General features: G+C 39.9%; 1 long non-coding RNA gene across 1 annotated transcript; it reads right to left on the reverse strand.

The window, feature by feature from the left end:
• Positions 1 to 3,480: 3,480 nt before the first annotated feature.
• LOC122464574 lies at positions 3,481 to 22,263 on the reverse strand. The gene is made up of 3 exons (XR_006288747.1): positions 22,251 to 22,263; positions 6,659 to 6,662; positions 3,481 to 3,747 (listed from the first exon to the last, which is right to left on the reverse strand). It is a non-coding gene; the product is annotated as an uncharacterized LOC122464574 (long non-coding RNA).
• Positions 22,264 to 23,236: the final 973 nt, after the last annotated feature.

Below are 23,236 nucleotides of genomic sequence, written 5' to 3' on the forward strand. Positions count from 1 at the left end.
AATGTCATGTTGCATGTTTGACTGTATCAGTTGTTCTGACACAATCAGTCCTTGGTATATTAGACAATTGCACTTTGTGATTTGTTTTCCAGCTTTTCATTTATGTGTATCTTAGAGATTACTTCTCTCCTATCCTAGTAGCTATGTCAGCTGGAATCTATTAAGTTACATATTTATCACCCAGGTATGTAAGCCTCTAAAAGACTTACCCATTTTACTGACTGGGAATTGAGGCACATAGAGTTTAAACAATATGCCCAAAGAAGTACAGGGAAATGGCATCTAGAAGCAGGAATTGAATATGTTTCTTTCCTCACCTCCCATCCCATTTCTTAACCACAAAAACATCCTTCCTCTTGAGTTGTTCAGGTTGAAGGTCCTTAGGAGTCCAAACCAAAACCCATTAAGGTCAGTGGAAAGGCTGTTTCAAGTGTTAATTGAATCAAGCCCTAGATTGTATATCTAGATTCCGCTGGCAGGTTGTTTTCAGTCAAGAGCCCTCAGCTGATTTCAAAGACCAAAATGTCTCTCCTTTAAGGCACAAAGCAAAGCTATTCTCTTTACTTAGGCTTTGTGTGAAAGGATGTTCTTCGGTTTTTGGTCATGATGTTTTTTTTCAGTCGTGTCAATATAATTTTTTTAATGCAAAGGTATATATATACACACACACACTCATCATGCATCTACAATGTGGAAAATAAAACAAAAAGCAAATAAGTATCTTTTAGTTTTACTGTTTCCAGAACGATAGCTTTATTTTACATGATTTCTAGGTACCCTTTCCTAATACTATCACTACAATCATGATGAAATATATATTTGTGGAAGTTGTGATGATAACATGCTGCATTCACTTGTGATTACTTGGAATCTAGTTAGGAGGATTACATAAAAAATGCCTGGGTAATTTACAGTCAAAAGTAGATGGGTCTTTTCCCAGAGAGGAAAAGGAATGATCTTATTTATTTTTAAAGTGTAAAGTCATAGAACAAGTCCTGATCAAGCCATCATTTCCTCCACTCAGTCATAGGGAGAAGCTAGGTTCCTGAAGATCAATATTTCCTCCCTCTCTTCTCCCCACAACTCTCACCACACACGCCAGCTCTTCCTTTTTATGAGAAACTGTTCCTATTCTTTTAGAAATCATCTGTCATTTTTTCTCTCTGTACTTCCCAAAATTCTCCTCATCCAATCTATGTCAAGAGTTTAAATGGCACTTTCTTATTATTCTTTTTAAATGTCCTTGTGTATAAACTTCAAATGGTGGTGGTATCACTCGCTCACGTACACACTCACAAGAACCCAAAGTGGCTGTACAGATGGAGAGTGTGCAACTCTTTTGTCACTGTGGTGAAACAGACTTTATGGGCTGGGCTTTGGGTGTGTGGGGGACAGGGAAGAGAATTACAACTCCAACACATATGTTTTAGTCATGGGTATTTTTAGTAAAAGTCATGGACAGGTCATGGGCAGTAAACAAAAATTCATAGCCCATGACCTGTCCATGACTTGTTCTATATAATCCTAACCAATACTTGGGTGGGTACTTGGGGGGAAGGAGCAAAGAGTGCCGTGGAGTGGTCCGGGACCCCACTGGTGCTGGGCGGTGGGCAGGAGGCATAAGCCCAGGACCCCTGCTGTTGCAGGGAAGGGGGGTTTGGTGGGGCTGGCAGGCTCCCTACCCAGTTCCACATGGCTTCCCTGAAGCAGCGACATGTCCCTCAGCTCCGCATGCTGGGAACCACAGCCAATGGGAGCTGTAGGGTGGTGCCTGAGGGCAAAGGCAGCATGCAGAGCCACCTGGCCACACCTCTGCCTAGGAGCCACACCTCTGCCTAGGGAGGAACATGTCACCACTTCTGGGGAGCCCCCCCAGGTAAGCACCGCCCAGAGCCCTCACCCCCTCTTACACCCTAACCCCCTGCCTCAGCCTGGAGTTCCCTCCCACACCCAAACTCCTGCTGCTGCTGTGGAAGGCACAGTTGTCTGAGGCTGCCTCAGCAGCGGCTAGCCCAGGGGCTGCCCGAGTTGCTCAGGCAGTTACTGGGCTAGCTGCACCAGCCACTGCAGAAGTCATGGAGGTCATGAAAACTGACAGAATCCGTGACCTCCGTGATAGACTCGCAGCCTTACCCATAGGGTATAGGGCAACTCTCCAGGTCCTGGGCTGACATAAGGACTACTCTCCTTACTCAGGCTCTTTGCATTAAGGCTTGTGGCCACCTGAGCCACATAATCCTTTCCCCAGTATTTACTTCTTTATATGTTTTGTGGGTGTGTGTGTGTATCACCCCAATGCCATTAATTTTCCCCTACCCTGAACTATGTGGATCTAGCATAGATTCCTGATCCCACTTTCACAGAAGGCTCATTGTGAGATACAGTTGAGGGTGGGGGAAGATACTGTAGGACATCTGTTCTGACTTCTATGATATATTGTATAAGCCTTTGGAGGAGCTGAGGTTATTGTTGTTGTTGCTTTATGTAAGTGTTGTAAAGTGATTACATGACGGGATATGAATGAATTCATAACTAAAAAAAGTGAGTGCCTCTTTAAAACATTATTGTAATTTTTTTTGGTAGTTTTAGTTTATTTTAGAGTTTCCGTGTTTGTGGATGCAGCAATAATGCAACAAGGAAACCAAATAAATACTATGTCCTTTGTGGAAGTGCTAGTGGGTTTGTGTGTGTGTGTGTCCATGCTTGTAATTTTTTTTTTTAAGTAATTTGACAGCCCAGCTTTCCAGGAATTTGTAGTGACTGTGAAAAGCAGAATTGTTGGAGGATTTATTTCTCCATTGATTTTACTGAAAGACATTCTGTACTTTCTTTTAGGGTCTTGTAATGAAGAACTTTTAAAGAAAAGGATAGGAGGAAATACAGGTCTTTACAAACCAAACAAAACCAAATCAAGATACTACTTTAGTTTTAGAGGCTACTTTCTTTTTTTCCTTTCAGTTTTGCACAGCTATAGAAGCAAGTCACTATATAGTAAGGTTGCATCTGTTTTCTGTTGTTTGGGATAAGACTTTTTACTAATCTGTAGATATGGCCTTCTGCAGGATTCATGCATTTTCATAAGAACATAAGAATGGCCATACTCGGTCAGACCAATGATCCATCTAGCCCAGTATTCTGTCTTCCCACAGCAGTGAGTGCCAGATGCTTCAGAAGGAATAAACAGAATAGGACAATTATTGTATGACATCCCTTTCATACAATCCCAGCTTCTGGCAGTCAGAGGCTCAGGGAGATCAAGAATATAGGGTTGTGTCCCTGACTATCTTGGCTAATAGCCATTGATGGGAATATCCTTCATGAACTTAACTAATGTTTTATTTTGAACCCAGTTATACTTTTCGCCTTCACAACATCCCCTAGCAATGAGTTCCACAGGTTGACTGTGTGTTGTGTGAAGAAGTACTTCCTTTTGTTTGTTTTAAGTCTGCTGCCTATTAATTTAATTGGGGAACTCCTGGTTCTTGTGTTATATGAAGGGCTAAATAACATTTCCCTATTCAGGTTCTCCACACCATTCATGATTTTATAGACCTCTATCATATCCCCCCCTTAATCATCTCTTTTCTAAGTGGAACAGTCCCAGGCTTTTGAATCTCTCCTCCTATGGAAGCTGTTCCATATCCCTAATCATTTTCGTTGCCCATTTCTGTATTTTTTCCAATTCTAATATATCTTTTTTGAGCTCGGTCGGCCAGAACTGCATGGAATATTCAAGATGCGGGTGTACTATATTTTTATATTAATGGCAATCTTATATTCTCTGTCTTATTATATATCCCTTTCCTAAAGTGTCCTAAAATTGTTAGCTTTTCTGACTGCTGCTGCACATTGAGCAGAAGTTTTCAGAGAACTATCCATGATGACTCCATGATCTCTTTCTTGAGTGGGAACAGCTAATTTAGACCCCATTGTTTTGTATGTATAGTTGACATTATGTTTTCCAATATGCATTACTTTGCACTTATCAACATTGAATTTCATCTACCATTTTGTTGCCCAATTACCTAGTTTTTTGAGATTGCTTTGTAACTCTTCACAGTCATCTTTGGACTTAACTATCTTGCATAATTTAACATTGTACTGATTGTTTGGCCTGTTTCTGATGTATTTTTTTAAAAAATTGCTGTTAGTTTTTGTGTCTTTCGCTATTTGCTCTTCAAATTCTTTTTTGGCCTGCTGACTTATACTTTTACACTTGACTTGCCAGAGTTTATGCTCTTTTCTCTTTTCCTCAGTAGGATTTAACTTCCAAGGTTTAAATGATGTCTTATTGCCTCTAACTTTTAGCCATGGTGTCATTTTTTGGTCCTTTTACGGTACTTTTCTTGTTGTTTTGATATACATTTAATTTGAGCCTCTATTATGGTGTTTTTTAATAGTTTCCATTCAGCTTGCAAACATTGCACTCTTGTGACTGTTCCTTTTAATTTCTGTCTAACTGGCTTACTCATTTTTTTTCTTTTTCTTTTTTTTTAAGTTAAATACTACTCTGGTGGGTTTCTTTGATATTTTCCTCCCTCCGTGGATGTTACATTTAATTACATTATGTTTGCTTTTACCAAGCAATTCAGCTATATTCTCCTCTTGGACCAGATCCTGTGGTCCACCTTGGACTAATTCTAGAATTACTTCTCCTATTATGGGTTCCAGGACTAGCTGCTCCAAGAAGCAGTCATTCGTGGTGCCTAGAAATCTTACCTCTGCATTACATCCTGAGGTGATATGTACCCAGTCAATATGGGGAGAGTTGATATGCTCCATTATCATTTGCTTTTCTGTTTTTGTAGCCTCTCTAATATCCCTGATAATTTCACAATCATCATCACCATCCTGGTGAAGTGATCAGTAGCTATTCCTATTGCTATATTTTTCTTATTCAAGCATGTGAATAATATATACAGCACTTCTATGGTACAGTTTGATTAATTTAAGATGTCTACTATATTTGACTCTATGTTTTTACAAATATTGTCACTCCCCCACTAGCATGACCTATTCTGTCATTCCTGTATATTTTGTACCTTGGTATTACTGTGTCAAATTGATTATCATTTTTCCACCAAGTTTCTCTGATGCCTATTATATCACTATCCTCATTTAATAGCAGGTAAAGTCCACCCATCTTAGTGTTTAGACTTCTGGCATTTGTATACAAGCACTTATAAAATTTGTCAATATTTATTTATCTACTTTTATATGATATAATTGAATGGGGCATATTTTCATTTGACTGTTTCTCTTCAGTTCCTACTTCTCCTTGATCAACTTCTATCCTCTCCTCTTTACTAGGATATAGACTATCTCCTTCAATAAATCCTCCCTTAAGGGACATCTCTGTCTGAACCATGTGCTCTTCCACACCTGTCAGCTTTCCCCCAACCCGTAGTTTTATTCAAGTTTCCTTAATTTTTTTGCACATGATGAGAATGTAACACACACTGTTAATATAGTTGGACCCCAGCCTTGATTGTGGTCTTCAGATGGTATAACAATACAAATAATTAATAAAATAACAGCTGTATTATTACAATTACCTTTTCCTTCAACCAGTACCCTCACCCAATTGTTGTCATTAAAGCATTACCTAATCTCACCAATACACTCCTTGGCGACAATGATATAGTGTTTATGAAGATATGCTCTGAGCATATATCAGAAGAGAAGACAACACACAGTCAGTTGTATTAGTACTGACCACCATGTGTTCTCTCCATATGATCCCGTCACTGCCTTGATTCAAGCTGATGTTGTATGGGATAAAAATGATCTCTATGTGCTTGGAAAATGCACTGTAATAGCCAGGATGTTTTGGTTTAAGCCATTTAGCCATTTTAACTTCTTCCATTAAGTTCTAGAGATGTCTGATGCAGTGGTCAGTACAGTCAGGGGAAAGATTCACGCATGGATTTTTGAAGAAGCCTCCAGGAGAGAGTTAGGTGTCCACATTCCATTGAAATTCTCTGGTATTTGGGTGCCTGTCTCCCTTGAACATTTCAGCTTCATTGACTTGACTATATCGGGCATTGGATTAGACCATGGAGAGGTCAAAAAGACAAATTCATAGTCACATAAGTCCTCTGCTTATTTAGGTGAAGAAAATAGAAAATGTAGTTTATAATCAACTCATTGTCCAGCTATAACACCAGATATAAAAACCGCCAAACAAAGGTATGATTTAAACTCATTCTAAAGAGATTTTTTTCACTGCCAGTAATCCATCACTTAACTTAATTTTTAAACCATTCCAATATTAATTATTTTCAGCCCTTTAACTGTACTAAAATATTTTGTCCATCTAAAATGTTTTAATCTACTAATTAAGGCAGTGTAACTGGACCAAGCTCAAATTTTGAGCTTCCAACTATAAAAGGCAAATACTATGTTTTCATTACACTGAGTGGTCCTTACTAAAGTAAGGATGCTGCCTAAGCTAAATTACTGAGGTCAACAAGATTTCATTCAAGGCACAACAAACACTATTTGAAACCAGGAACAGCTAAAAAAGCATTCCCCACTGAATTATACAGTTAATGAAGCATGAAAATGATGACATTTAATATCTTATATGATAGCTGCTTCAGGGAACCTTTCAGCACTTAAGAACTGGTACCGGGTAATTTGAGTTTACCTGACTAACCCAACTCTGCAGTATAACTGATTTTTTTTAGCCAGAGCTAGAGTTCGTAGGACTGGTTTGTAACATGCGGGAAAGGGTCTGTCAGAGTGAATCTAGGAAATAAGGTTTTGGAATCTGCTAACTGAAGTAATCTTGGAGCAGCCTAGATGCCAATGGCCACAAAATAGCTGCAATTCAAAAAAAAGTGAAGTCGTACTTTTAAATGGACATTAATGTGAGTAGGGTCTACACCCAACAGGAGAAAAATATTTGAAGACATGTTACTTTGGTCTCATATTTCAAAACTGAGAAAAGTGGGGGCTAGATCCTCATACCTCTTTAATGTCATTTGTGTCACCAGAACGGGGCAAAGGGCCTGTCAAACTGCCCTAAAGGGGCAGTTGAGGATTTTTGGACATCAAGGGATTTCTTGGATGGCACGTACCTGGCTTTATGCTACTTGCCAACTCCATCAAGTGTAAGGGGGCCCAATGGAGCTGGAGTGTGATATGCTCTGCTGATCACTGGCTGGTAGAATGGCCCATAGGGGACCATACTAGCCTGTGAAAATTAGAGCAGTTCTGTGGCTGCTCTCATTTGTGCTGAAGGCTGATTCAGTCCCTGGCTGACCAAAAGTCAGGGAAGTCATGAAAGCACCTTAGAACCACCTTTACCTCTCCCCTTCACTCCTCTCCCACTGTGCCAAGCATAAGCTCAATAAAGATAGGGAAGATTATCAAGTAAAAGAGCCAGCTTGACAGACAGACTTGAGTATCATGGGCTGCAAAGAAAAAGTAGATACCTACAAAATTTCTTCTGGAATAGAGAACCAAGGGAAAAAGTGATACATTGAATAAGCAGGTGCAGCTACAGAGATGCAGTAGGGAACTCTGAATGTTTCCTAAGTAGGAGATTGCTAGCCAGAACAATAAATAGAGAGCAATATCCCTTTTGGGGCCTTTAGTGTTAGAAGAGATACATTTGGTCTAATCAGTCTGCAAACAGGAAAGCTCAAACTTCCTCTTTTCATTAGAAGTGACACCAGGGAAGATTACTTCATGTTTGTACCTTTTGGAAGTACTGCTGACCTACATCCACTAAAAGAAAATTTTCACCATTTTTGAAAAAAAAGCTAATTGGCATCTTAGCTTTTTCCATTAAAGCAAATTTTAAAACATTAAAAAATAGCAAATATTTCTCTGTGGAAAATGTCCTATTTCTACCTGGTGAAAATTTAAAAAAAATTGTGCTTTGCCCAAGATGGGACATACAAAGGCATTTTGCTACTTTTACCACAAATGGCTGGAGGAAAAGAGATTACATTTTGGATCATATTTATGAGCATGGATGAAAATGTTTTGCTGTTAAAACAAATATTCACAAAGCAAAAACTGGCTGTTTCAAGCATCTTTACTACTCACTTGCTTACATTTTCATCCGTGGGATGTAAATGTAAAAAGAGGTGCTTAATGGGGGACATCTTCAAGCTCAGAACGTCTGTAGATTCAGAGATAAGCTAATTTGGACTTATTTGTGTGTGACAGGCAGAAGAACTCCAGGACACAGCTTGTTTAAAAAAAAATGAATGAGGTCAGTGCTTCCTATCCTAAATGAGGAAAGAAATTCAAGGAACACATTCAAAACTATCTGCTTTATTCATTGTTTAGTAACTCTAGGACAAGAGAGAAGTAATTCCAGGCCAAATTTGAAAGTGATCTTTGCCCCAGTGTGTGGGGGGCAGAGGGAGCATACATGGGGATTTCATGTCTCCACCACACATGCTCCTTGTGCACCCTACAGAAAGGCCTGTGACAACCACAGTTAAAATCATAGAATCATAGAATATCAGGGTTGGAAGGGACCCCAGAAGGTCATCTAGTCCAACCCCCTGCTCGAAGCAGGACCAATTCCCAGCTAAATCATCCCAGCCAGGGCTTTGTCAAGCCTGACCTTAAAAACCTCTAAGGAAGGAGATTCTACCACCTCCCTAGGTAACGCATTCCAGTGTTTCACCACCCTCTTAGTGAAAAAGTTTTTCCTAATATCCAATCTAAACCTCCCCCATTGCAACTTGAGACCATTACTCCTCGTTCTGTCATCTGCTACCATTGAGAACAGTCTAGAGCCATCCTCTTTGGAACCCCCTTTCAGGTAGTTGAAAGCAGCTATCAAATCCCCCCTCATTCTTCTCTTCTGCAGACTAAACAATCCCAGCTCCCTCAGCCTCTCCTCATAAGTCATGTGCTCTAGACCCCTAATCATTTTTGTTGCCCTTCGCTGGACTCTCTCCAATTTATCCACATCCTTCTTGTAGTGTGGGGCCCAAAACTGGACACAGTACTCCAGATGAGGCCTCACCAGTGTCGAATAGAGGGGAACGATCACGTCCCTCGATCTGCTCGCTATGCCCCTACTTATACATCCCAAAATGCCATTGGCCTTCTTGGCAACAAGGGCACACTGCTGACTCATATCCAGCTTCTCGTCCACTGTCACCCCTAGGTCCTTTTCCGCAGAACTGCTACCTAGCCATTCGGTCCCTAGTCTGTAGCGGTGCATTGGATTCTTCCATCCTAAGTGTAGGACCCTGCACTTATCCTTATTGAACCTCATCAGATTTCTTTTGGCCCAAACCTCCAATTTGTCTAGGTCCTTCTGTATCCTATCCCTCCCCTCCAGCGTATCTACCACTCCTCCCAGTTTAGTATCATCCGCAAATTTGCTGAGAGTGCAATCCACACCATCCTCCAGATCATTTATGAAGATATTGAACAAAACCGGCCCCAGGACTGACCCCTGGGGCACTCCACTTGACACCGGCTGCCAACTAGACATGGAGCCATTGATCACTACCCGTTGAGCCCGACAATCTAGCCAGCTTTCTACCCACCTTATAGTGCATTCATCCAGCCCATACTTCCTTAACTTGCTGACAAGAATACTGTGGGAGACCGTGTCAAAAGCTTTGCTAAAGTCAAGAAACAATACATCCACTGCTTTCCCTTCATCCACAGAACCAGTAATCTCATCATAAAAGGCGATTAGATTAGTCAGGCATGACCTTCCCTTGGTGAATCCATGCTGACTGTTCCTGATCACTTTCCTCTCATGTAAGTGCTTCAGGATTGATTCTTTGAGGACCTGCTCCATGATTTTTCCAGGGACTGAGGTGAGGCTGACTGGCCTGTAGTTCCCAGGATCCTCCTTCTTCCCTTTTTTAAAGATTGGCACTACATTAGCCTTTTCCCAGTCATCCGGAAAACAGTTCCTGTAGTTTGGGGAATCCAAGAATCACCTACTCTGTACACTCTCAGTGGCACACATCATTTCAAAGGGGGGTAGGGAAAGACAGACATAGGTGGGCCTATGATGCATAAAAATGCAGTTGTGTTATTTTTGAGGAAGTATGTGGCTTCAGTGGGACCATCTGGACTGTCTGTTTATCTTAGATGTTTACAGCATTGTTAAACCTGTGGATTTGAAAATCATGTCAGATCCCAAAAGATGAGAGATTTTTAAAATAGCATTTTTTTCTGGTGCTGGGAACCCTTAGGGTTCATGTTTTCAAGGGCTCTTTTAATTAACAGTTGAGATACCTAATCACATGAATCCAGGAATTGGGACTTTCAGAAAAGTCACAAATATTCTGATATTTGGAATAAAATGGTGAGAGCTGGCAATTCTGCATAGTCTAAGCACCTGTCCTAGCAACATCTAAGAATGGTAACTAACTAAGAGGATTTCAACAATGCAAATATGTATTATCTCAGTAAATAGAATCTCAAATTGTAGGCCCACAGAGTGTCTTTACAATTTGCTGTGGATGTTATTGTTTTCATTTAATGTAGTTTCACGTGTTCTGTTTCTGTTTGCATTAAAGCAGATTTCTATTTACTTATTATTTTCAAAATGAAACACAGAAGACAGCAACATCTCCTGTACCAGAGAGACACATGAGACAATTAAGCTAAAATAAGAATTCATGCATTTCTGATCTGCCTGGGACCAGGCAAACAGAAAATCTTGAGAGAGTCTATTTTTGCAGCCTTCCTAGTCCAATTTCTAGACCAAAAGAGGTTTGGATTAGCTTCAGATAATCATCCAAAGTTTTGGAAGCTTATCCATACCCAACAGAAATTCTGAGCCTGTTTTAGCCCAACAGGCTCTCGCAGTGACAACTCTTGTTGATGAATTGTGTCTGCTTTACTTTAAATATATGAATCTTTCAAGCCATCAATATTTGTCATGCTAGTTTCACAAGTTTAGACCTCTTGTTTATAAGGATATATAAAATATAAGGATTCAGGATAGAAAATGTGAGTTTTCTAAATGATTCTGTACTTTTTAGATTAAGCAATGTGCAAAGTATAACAGAAGAGACCATGTGAAGGTTTCTATGTCCAGTTAATCTTCCAGGATTCTGAGGCATACTAAACAGCATTGCTTTAGGGTTCTTTCAAGGCACATGAATAAAGTCTGAAGTATTTATTTTAGGTCTCCTTGTTTGCATCACTTGGCTCCTGGGTATTCTACTTAGTATGGCTGGGGAAACTACAATAAGAATTTAAAATTATGACTGACTAAACAAGACTAGATAAGGGCTTAAAGATCATTCTTATTCCTTGGTAACAAAGATTTTCTGGGCTGGTTTGTTAAAACTGTGGGAGTACAGACCTACAATTTGTTCTGAAAAATAATAAACACAAAAACACCTTACATGCATTAATTGAAAATATATTCCAAAGGTGCTTGCAAATATGAGCATTTACCAGCACATGCCAAAAATGTACTTGTATTATGGTTGTGTCTATAAACTCCAACCAGGACCAGAGCCCTCTTGTGCTAGGTCCTGTATGTATGTATAATAAAAGACAATCCCTAGCCCGAAGAACTTGCTATCTAAATACATAAGGCAGACATAGTGTGGGAAAGAGAAAAATATTATCTTCATTTCATAGATGGGGAACCAAGGCACAGAGAGGATGTAGGTCCTTGGGCAAGTCAGATAAAATATGACAAAGCTGAGAATTGAACCTTGATCTTCTCCTGAGTTCCTGTCGAGTACCTTCACCCTAATGCCTTTCTTCCTCTCAAAATGTACTAACCTATCCTTTAGTTTGATGATGATAATGACAAAACCTAGTATTTCAATAGCCCAAACAAAGAAATTATTTGCCATACTTGATTGGGCAAGTAAAAATTTGCAAGGCTGCATTATACTTTTTGTTTGTTCCCTCAGCCAAATATACCCACTTTAAAGGTGACATATGAAAGCAAAACTTTCTCCTCTAACTTTTAATAGATGAGAGAGCTCAGTTGAGAGACAAAGGTGCACAGAAAGTATGCGCAAGATTCAATATACACTGTAAAGATCCCATGGCAACACAAATAATCTCTGCCAAGGCAGCTGTGACAACATTGCTCTGGCACTAATACAGTTGATTAGGTGTACAGATCCCCCATAAACAGTTGACAGCAATATTTTCAGCTATAATTAAAAATAAACATGATGGCACTAACATATACATTTCAAATATTGACACTTCCTGCTTTAAAAAAAAAAAAAGTTTAGTGTGCCCACTTTCCTCTGAATCTCTTTCCTTATCTTGATATGACCATATAGTAGTTCAAGGTGCCTTCTTCAATGATACCACTTTTTTGTTTGGGGTAACAAGACTGAAGCGATTGTACTGCAAAACTGAAGAACTGAGTACCTAAAGGAGTTTGATATTAGCAAAATGACACCATTTAACTGTAAAGAACATTCATGGACGTATCGATTTATTTTGATTTTTTAAATCATAGAGCAGTTTCATGCAATATACCTGACATTTAGTATATTCATTTATAATATGTTTCTAAGAAAACTTTGTGTACGTTTAGGGATTATTTTAAACAGAAAATAGAGTAACATTTTTCTCTTGTTGTTTTGTTCTTTAAAGTGTATTTCATAATTTTAAAATATTGAAAAGACATTTTGATACATTTATAATTCAAAATATTTTTCAGATATAATTTTCAGTATTTACATTAACTTCTTAGACAAATTACCCCATGAACATTCCACGCAGCATCGTAAAAATGTCAGATGTATATTGGGAAGCATAAGGCTAAAGCTAATTTCCTCAAGAATCCATTCACCCACTCACATATGGATTCTGGAGATATAATATGACACAATAGCACATAACCTGAAATGTGTTGTTGCACTTGCAAAGTTTTATCATTTTTAATCAATACTCTTAAGTTAAAATAGTGTTTTGAAGTATACCTTCAGTAGGGGTGCATGGCTGAAAATAAAAGCAGAATTTGGCCCTTTATACGAGTAAATCAATATTGTCCGGTTATACTGAAAGAAGGACAGGAGACATTTGAGATGGTTTTAATCAGTCCACAACTTTATTATTGGATGTCTGGGACTACCTGGCAGATAAAAGTGTACAGTGCAGCTAACCCCATGTTCATTCAATAGCTACCCGGGGGGCTTCTTCCAGCCCCACTCTTTTTCCATCCAGATCCTCCAGCAACCCATTGTGAGGACCTTACCACACACCCCCTCGAACAAGGATTAAGGTGGGCTACAAGAATGGGGGTTGGTTCCTTGCTGGGTCAGTCATAGGAGCCCTGAACCCCGTCCCCATTCTGTTCCTTTAACCAACAGCTCCTTTCAAAGTCCTTTACCAAGCTGTTTATCCGGTCGCTGTATCCCTTCCCTATGGAGCACCTGCACTGGACATCCGCCACACACTTACATAATGAGTTGTGACATATTAGCCTAACTCCCTTCATGCCTCACGTCAACAAAGCCCTCCGGGAACCCACTGTGGGGAAGGCGGAAAACCCCACTTCACCTTGGCCAATCTGGTGTGAGGGAAAAAATCTTTCTCAGCCCCCCTATAAAGAACAGCTAGCGTGATGACCACAGCAGGTCCTGCCCAAACCTGGTATTTTGCTAGCTCCAAGGGGAGGGAGCATGGGGCTACTTTGCCTGCTCTGGGAAAAGGGGCTTCTCATGCCAGGGCTTTCAACTCCTCAGTCCTTGTGGAGAGGGATCCTAGGGGATGAGTCAGCGTTGCCAAGCTGACCCACTCCCCCTTTCTCTGGATAGTTAATAAAGTTTCTGAAGTACTTTGGGATCATTTGGGATGAAAGGGACTTTATACAAGTAAAATAATATTATCATCATCATGCTATTAGAAGATAATCTCATTCGGTGCAATATGAATATATGAATATATTCATTTATTTCACTTCCATCATTTTTCTGCTGGTCAAGAGTTTCTAAGTCATGCATTCTCTTGACGTTCTCCAGTGTGAAACTGAGCGTATATTTGTGAATGTCACAGTTTTGTCTCTCACAGCTCTGGCATTTAAAACTGACACCAGGACATGGACAGGGAGACTAGCGGAGACATTTCAAAGCAGTAGCTTAAAGCTTCTTCTATTACTGCAAAATGTGGAGGTTCAAAACATGCAGTTCTTTTAAAATGCCACCAACTCCCTCAAGTCTGTGTGATCCCAAGCCTGTGTTTCTCTACCAAAAGATGTGAAAAATGGCAATCCTGCTGAAAGATTCTTGAGGGATGATGTTCATAAGAAATTTATTGCTTACTTGCTTGCGTTGTCTTTGAGAATAGTCCTGCCTACTTCTAGCATTTACACTACTGTCTGTTCTGTGTGCCCCTTGATGATACCTCTGATGATGGTTAAAATGGAACTTTTGAATTTCTTTCAGTAGCAGTTCATAGAATTACAGCTTTTCAAAGTGGTCATGGCAACTTTGAGTAAGATTGTGAGGGCCTAACAAGTACTCCCCACCCTTTCCTTCACATCTCTGCAGATGCATCTGTTTTCAGTAATGCACCATGAGAAGGAGAGCAGTTGTGAGTTCCTAGCCCTTCCTCACAAGTGCACTCCCACACACAGAATCAGCTGCAGAAAATAACATCAGTCTTAGAAACTGCAGATTTCTAGGGCCTGATTCAATTCTGTTACCCAGTTTTATGCTGGTATAAGTCCATTGATTTCAGTTCAATTTCTTGGCCTAAAGCTGGAGTAATGAAGTGGTGAACCAGGCCCATAAATATTAAGGAGTGGGGTTTGTAACAGAACCTAAGGGAGTTAGGCACCCCAACCCCCATTTGATTTAAATATCAGTTGGACTCTTAATGCCTTTAGGCTTCTTTAAAAATCCTAGCCTAAAAGAATATAGTGGAGGTTGACATTAATGCCTCTAAGATTCAGATCTATGTTAAGTGGGTTCTATTTAATTGAGCCAGTCTGATAGTAAACCAAGGGAAAGTATTTTATCTAAACATAGCTAATTCCTAACAGGCCTCTAAAATTACAGGACAACGTGCAGAGTTGGAGCACTAAGATTAACCTAGTGACAGGTATGCAGGCAGAAATCTGAGGCAGCAGAAAAAACTTAAGAGCACATAGAAGCATCTTTCAAAATGAGAGAAAACTAAAAATTCACTGGACAACTGAAAAGAGTGTCTCTTGTTTTCTAGACTTGATGTAGTCCTTTGTAGCCTTACATTTCTATGGGTCTGTGATTTTAAAAGCTCTCTTCTTTAGAACTTCAAACAGTTCCTACAGCAAACATCCAACCTTAAACAATCAAAGACATTTAATCTTTGAACATAACTTTAGAGGGCCACAAAATTATAAAAAATACTTAGCATTAAGAAATGTGTATAGAAAGTAATAGCTAATACAATCATTAAAACTGCAAAGTAAAATTTATGGGTCAGATCTTCCATTGACTTCAATGCAGATACACCAGTTACACACATCTACTGAGATTCTGGTCCTATGTTAGGTCCAGTTCTATAGTCCTTAGGAACAAGAAGTTTGTCCTTATGGTGAAAAAAACACCCAGAAGCCAAGGTTCTCCTCTTCCTCTAAGTAGTACTGGCAGGGGTGAGGGAGTAGGAGGGGTGGTACTGGTACAGGAGTTTTTTCAGGGGAAAATAAGAGCAGTGGAGGGCAGTGGTGAAGTCAAGGGCATAAGGGTTTGTAGGAGACACAGGGGAAAGCAGCAGGGTCAGGGACAGGGGCAGGAGCTGGGGAAGGAGAGATAGTAGCAGAAGGAGACAGGGAGAAACTGGGCAGGGGCAAATAGGGCAGAAGGATACGTAACCACTATAGCACAGTCCCCTACAGAATATGGAATTCAACCCATTTTCTCCAAATCTTCCACTTTTCTTTGTGGTATAGCAAATAGCTACGAAAACGACTTGCAAAATGTGTCTCCATCCACCTCTAGTGTCAGGTCCAGTAGAGAATAACAGTCCTCTATAGCTACCAGTTACTCTGTTAACATAACTGGTAGAGGACTGTGCTATGAATCTAAAGGTCCAAACCCTCTTGCAGTTCCAGCTGTGTGGGTTTCATATGATGATTTTTTTGTTTTCTCAATTTTTATTTTAAAGAAATTACATAAGTATATGTTAAAAGAACATTAAGTTTGCAAAGTGAAGCACTCAAAAGTATGGAAATGCCTAAATTGAAGGTGCCCATATGTATTATGGTACTGCGTACTGAATGAGGCAGCTGTCATGTGGAAAAAGGAGAATGGGATCATGTAATTAAAGATTGTATCATAATGCAGACATACTGGAGGGCTGAATTAAGGTGCATGGGCTTTTCCTTTCTTTTGAGTGCTTGACTTTTCCGCCTTAAAATTCTTTAAACAGTGGAGTGCTTTTTAAAGAGTCTGTAGATTATATAACTGTATAATAAAATACCTTAGTGGTATAATTCATATATTCAGTACAAAACAAGAAGCAAACTTGAAGTTGGTGTCAGCATCCTGACAAACCATTCCCTCACTTTCAAACAATAGAATTTCAGTATTCCTCCAGAATTTCAAATATTCTTCCTTTCAAATGTTTGTTTTTGATAACTATAACATTCTAATAATGTTGTATTTAATTAGCCCCTGAGTGTACAATTTGATCCACACAGGATTAAGCGGTCAAGATTGGAAGGGGCTTTTATGGGTAACTCTTTATGAACAACGTTTCAATGAGTGTTTCTGTTGCGATTATACCTTTCGGTGTGCACACACACAAATTTGAAAACTCAGTGAAAAGAAATGATAAAAGGTTCTGTAGTGTAACAAACATATAGGTTTTATTACAGCCCAGAGCTTCAGCTGGTGTAAATCAGCATATTGCCACTGACTTTGAAACAGCACACTGAGCATGAGTTGTATGGACTGTCCAATCTCTAGATAAAAGACTCCTACAAAATATATTTTTTTAACATACAGAGCGCTTTAAATAGATTGATGTGCAGATTACAAACATGAAATGTTCAGTGGTGGATATATAAGCATAATGGTGCTTTTTTAATATTATGGTCTACTGTTTTTTTCCCCCTAGACCTAATTGCCTAGCTGCTAAAACATTCCCCATTTTACATGTAAATCATGCAGTTCAGAAAATGACATTGCTTTCCATAGACAGGGGAAGCAGAAAGCGAGGGAGTGTATGGAGTAGTTCTCCTCTTAATAAAAATACTACTTATTACTCACTGTACACCTATGGTATTTCTCTTCCACCCAGAGACACTACCCAGATCAACCTGTGCTATGTCTACTCCATGCATATGTGCTTTGGGCACCCATCATTCTAAACACTTTCAGAACATGAGGACACAAAACACTGTAGTAATGCTATTAGAAGCTGATGTACTGCTTTGTACCACCATTATAGAATGTCTGTATAATTTAAGGATAGGGAGACGGGAAAAATTCTACTTGTGGCTCCACAGAACTTTCCCAAAGATTAGTGGCTGTGGTGGGAAGGGAGGGAGGGATCTTGCACAATCCCAAATTTTAATATCCCGTTATGACTTTAGGGAAGAAATTATAGGTAATCCTTAAATACCAGCAAAATTTGTGTCTACTTCATATTGTCCACTCCCCATGGGAGGACACAGGTACACAATGGCTACACAGCAGCCGAGGGTGCTATGCTGTCAGAGAAGAGTGACACTCACAGAGAAGCACAGATAGGTAACTGCTCCATTTAGGTGCCCCAGGATTTGCTAGGTCAAAGCTGTCTTTCCCTATGGATTGCACAGGCTTCGGAGACTGGGCTATATGCACCCTTTTTAGGCCATAAATTGCTTCCTCCTGTAGGGATCACTAACTAGAAACTCGGGGCAGATCCAAAGCCTATGGAATTAATTGGAAAGTCCCTTGTGATTTCAAATTGCCTTGGGGAAGGCTCTCAATTAGTTGAACTTTAGAACTCTTTGCCCCCCCCCCACCATAGGAAGGAGGGAGGTTAGGAGACACAATATAGCCTCTTGTATTTACTGCTTAACTTGTTAAGATAAATGAGGTCCTCTTCATTTCAAGCTATTTCTTTTAACTCCTGGAAACTATGGTGCTTCTTGCTTATGATAATTATTCTCTAGGCACCAAATTAATTATATAAAAAGCATCCACCATCAGGAGACATTTAATTAACAATCCAGAGTGAGGAATCATGTAAAGCTTAATGCACTACAGAGAGGGATGACTGATTAGTGCATAAAATATTAGATTTTCATTGCTTGGACCACCAGCTAAAAGTCCTCAGGTTTGGTGGTCCCAGGTCAGTGGAGGCAGCCTGATCCAATGGATTGGGCACTGTCCAGGGAGTCAGGAAATATGCCACTGATCTACTGTGTTATCTGGGGGAAGTCACTTCACTTCTTTATGCCTCAGTTTCCCCATGAGTAGAATAGGGTTAAGGATATAACCTTTGTAAACTCAGTGGAGTTACTCTGTTTTAAAACTGGTATAAATGAGAACAGAATCTGGTTCTAGCAACTGAAGCTCTTCTCTTGGGTCCAGCTGTTCTAGTGTACAAGACCATAGAGTTCACATGTGCATATTCCAGTGTGGGTCTCCAAGGCATCAGCTGTAGCTGTCCTTCATTGAGTAGCCTGGAATCCATTGGACAACACTAAGGATCACTTGAAAGTGCCCTTAATTGAAGAGCAGATGGGAGATAATGCATGTTACTGTATCCCACCTAAAATGCTGAGGTGCTACTGCCATGAAATCCGGTCCAGAGATAAATTAAGAGGAAATAATTTTAACTTGAAAAAAATGTTTAATTTATATCAATGTGTTCTGTTAATGAGATATGGCAAGATCTTATTATAATGGTACTTAATTATTTTAAAAGCACTGCAGTTTACTTTTAAGTTCCCAGGGAACATATGGAAACTAGCGTATTTCAGATTAAAAAAGAATCAACACAATGCTGCTCCTTGTTAGTTTGTGGTAAGTCAACGAGTGTGAGATATTTAAGAAATATCTTTCAACCAAATTTAGAAAGAAATTATATTTAATGAGATGATGGTCATGTCTATCAAAAGACATTTCCTGTTTATTTTGCTACTAAATAAGTGCTTTTCATATATGGCCACAAACAATATAGTTAGTATTATGTCCAACTGGAGTATGTTATCCCATTACTACAGAATACTGTAGTCTTTTTGTAATAAGCAGCTTGTTGGCTGCACCATGCAGAACGCCTGCTGAAATGCAGCTATCTGTCGTTATATGTGTGGCAATGAAAACAGAAACACCTCTCCTTTACTGAGCTCTGGAATCATCCTACAAATTGTTTTAAAAATTTGGATGGATTTGTCAACACATAATGAATTTTGGCCCTCATAAATCTCAGATGCCTTCACTGAGTGAAAACAAAAATTATCACAGTTTCATAGCCTAAGCTGCCCTTGCCATATGGTGAGTGCAAATGTTTCTAAAGCAGCAAATGTTCTGTCAGGGGTTCTCAGTGATGTTTTGATTGGATTACTCTATTATCTGAACAAGTCTGCCAAAAGGAAGCACCTGCACAATGAAAAGTGTGCAGAAGCTGCCAGTCTGTAACAGAGAAAGGAAAGTGAAGCATGTAGTGACAACTTACCTGTCAGCGGAAGATATGCTGAATAGGTTATGATAGATGCTCCTGCATACATGATGTCTCGCAATATCTCCTGAAAAAAGGGACTGCTTTAGCTTCAGTAACCTTGTGTCCTTGAAGATGCCAAGTCATAGCTTACTGCAGTGTAACAGCAGCTTAGAAAACAATGAAGTCTTCAGTGGCTTCTCATCCGGACCCTTTCAGAGAGGATATCAAAAAACTAATTAGCAGAGAAGTAAGATATGCTTTCTTTCACACACACTCTCTTTTTTTGTTTTGTTTTTTAAGATGCCAAAAATGTACACAGAATTTATTTTCTCTTGGATGATCTAGCCTGGAATGTATAATTCATTTATTGTAATTGATGGATGAATTTAAGAAGCAATTTAAAAACCTGGCAAAGTGCACATTTTTTTCTACCATGGAGAAACACATTACAAAGCATCCTTGATAAAAATCACGTACAGCCCGCAGTATATTAGTCTGACTCCGAGTTGCTTACAGCGGTATTACAGGGATCATTATTCAGGTGATATGAAGAGTTAAAGTAAGGATTCACTCACCCACAATCAGGGCTAACTCAGGACCCATAGAACCCATAACTATCATCCACATCCTTGAGTTTTGCAGACATGGGCTGATGCTGTTCAAAGAACTTAGATATCACAGTTTTGTTTCAATGTGGAATGAAACCAAATCTCAAAATCTCATTTTTTTTTCTTCACAAAACAGATTTCTCGTTCTCTGGCCAATGCCACTTAAACTATTTTGTGTTCAGTTCTGGTTCATTTGGGGTCACGCTTTCCCCTGACTGCTCCTCTAATTCAGAAGTGTGTAAGGGAGACCTCTCTTCTCTGCAGGAAGGGCGGCCAGCACATCCCTTGGCCCGCACCATTTCCCGCAGCCTGCATTGGCCTGGAGCAGCGAACTGCGGCCAGTGGGAGCCGCGATCAGCCGAACCTGTGGACACAGCAGGTAAACAAACTGGTCTGGCCCACCAGGGGCTTTCCCTGAACAAGCAGTGGACCGGCTTTGGGAACCACTGGACTAGATGACATTCTGAGGTCTTTTTCAACCCTAATCTTCTATGATTCTATCAATGTTAGTAGCCTTGTGTTCTCTATTTGATATTTTTGGCCTAGGGAGAAATGTGACTATAAGTCAGTTTGGCTTATAACCCACTTTGAAGTGCCATGTGTGGCATCCCTATATATGGTTCCTCCCACAAACATGTTCTACTGTCACCTTTACCTTTTTCCTCTGTTCTTGCTTTTACCTTGTCTCTACACCACAGCTGCTCCACAGGTGGAAGACTTCCATGCTAGCACTTCTAAGGATATGCAGTTTCTGAATATGTATATCTGTGTACTTTGCAGACATGGTTAGCCCTTGTGGTCATTTTCAGATGGCACAAAATTAATTGAGTTAAAGAAGTACACAGAAAATATTGAGGAACTCTAGAGCAACTTAACAAAAAAAGTGTCTTTAACTTGGGCCTCCCACATCCCAAGGGAGTGCTCTAACCACTGGGCTATTGGCTATTCTGGGGTCTGTGTGGTTCTCTTTTTCAAGGAAAGAATTTAGAGATCTCAGTTTCGTTTCAACATGGAATGAAACCAAATCTCAAAACCTCATTTTTTTTCCTTCACAAAACAGATTTCTCGTTCTCTGCCCAATGCCACCTAGACTATTTTGTGTTCAGTTCTGGTTCATTTGGGGTCATGCTTTCCCCTGACTGCTCCTCTAATTCAGAAGTGTGTAGGTGAAACCTCTGTTCTTGGACCACAAGCACTCATGTGGTGCCTTCTCTCTCCGAAGCCATAAGTGGCCTTCAGAAAAGAAACTGCAGGGAGGAGCCAATGATACACTGAAGCTGACAGAGGAGCTGCACAAACAGTTTAAGCAGGGACTTATAGACACTGATAATATTTTCCACAGTTTTGACTAGGCTTTCTCTGCCCTCTGAGATAATTGGCTATTTGCTCTAACTCCCCTCTTGCTCTCTTCCGTCCACCCCAACCAAACCTACCTCCCTACAAAATACTGACATTAACAGGAATGTTTGCTACCACCATCACATTTGCTCTACTTGTGTGTTATATCCCTTTCCCCTACCATTAGTCTGACTTATCGTTGGCCTGACTTGTGTATTTAGACTGTAAGCTCTTTGGGGACAGGACTGCCAGCTCCTCTGGTGGAATGGTGACTAATACGATGAAGCCCCAATTTTGGTGGATTCCTAGGCACTACTGTAATAGCCATAATTAATAATGGTCCCCCTCTACCTCACCCTGAAAGGGAGATAGCAGAAATAGAAAGGATTCAGAGACAGTGACAAAAATTACTCTAGGCCTGGAGAAACTTCTGTTTGAAGAGAGATTGAAAAAGATTAGGAGCTAGATTTCTTCCCCTATTACAGCCTCTTTGCTGTCCAAGGCCTATCCAGGCAGCAAACCAGGCAGATGCAACCAGCTCCTAAAGAGATGCCCACTCTCTTCTACACAGCGCAGATCTCAGCCACAATAGAGAAATCTGGTCCTACTTCAGAGAAAAAACAAATAAGAGGTGATATGACAGAAATATATAAAGTAATGAAGAAAGTCAGCCAGGTGCTCTTGATTACCCTCTCTCACAGTAGAAGAACAATTGGTTATCCAATTAAACTGAAAGGCAACGGATTTATACAGATAAAAGTGAGTACATTTTTACACAACAGTTAATTATTTTGAACTCCTTGATACAAGATTTCATTGGATCCAAGAGCTTAGCCAAATTCAGAATATAATTAGACATTTGTGTGGTTAAGGAGAACATTGTTATATACTCTAAAAGGGTACATAAACCCTCATGCTTCAGTGCATAATCTGTGGGGATTCTGGCATGTTTCTCTGAAGCATCTGATATTGACCACTGTGGGAGACAGGAAACGAGTCTGCAGTGCTCACGCTTAATTGTGTTTTTTCCATTTTAAACAATTCTACAACTTTTTCTCTATTATAAAGGAGAACTTGGCTAGAATAGATATATGCCAGATCAGAAGAAACAATTGTGATTAGATTTGGGTAAATAACTGATTTTTTGGATCTGTGGCAATTCTGAAGAATTGATAAAAAAAATATTTGGGTCTCTCTCTTTTTTTTTCAAAATGTTTGGTGAATTGAAAGTCTGTTTGGGGTCTGTTCAAAAGAAAGGATTTAAACCTGGGTCATCCACATCCTAAGGAAGTGCCCAAACTACTGGGCTAGAGGCTATAACGGGAGATGAGTGGGGCGTGGGCGAGGGGAAGCAGCACCACCACCTCTTCCTCTCTTTCTTTAGCGATTTTGTGAATGACCAAAACTATTTTTGTCACATTTGAAGATAATTTTGAGTCAACTGAAACTGCATTTTTCGGTGAATAAACTATTCATCTGAAAAATAGGGCCGGGTGGAATAGTGGTTGTAAAGCTTGATTTCTGGGCCCTTGCTTCCGTGGTTGAGGTGCCTCATTCTTTATGGCAGTGGGGTAGGGGAACCTGGGCCTTCCCTCTCCACCAGGGCCCTGTGTAAGTTAACCCCAGAATAGGACATCCACTGCCCTGGGCTACTTCCTACCACTGTCCTACAATTTGGGGTATGGCCCCTATAATTCAAGTTGCTGTGGTGGCTTGTCTCTAGTAGT

The sequence above is a fragment of the Chelonia mydas genome, chromosome 2, assembly GCF_015237465.2.
Source record: "Chelonia mydas isolate rCheMyd1 chromosome 2, rCheMyd1.pri.v2, whole genome shotgun sequence".
Taxonomy (NCBI): Eukaryota; Metazoa; Chordata; order Testudines; family Cheloniidae; genus Chelonia; species Chelonia mydas.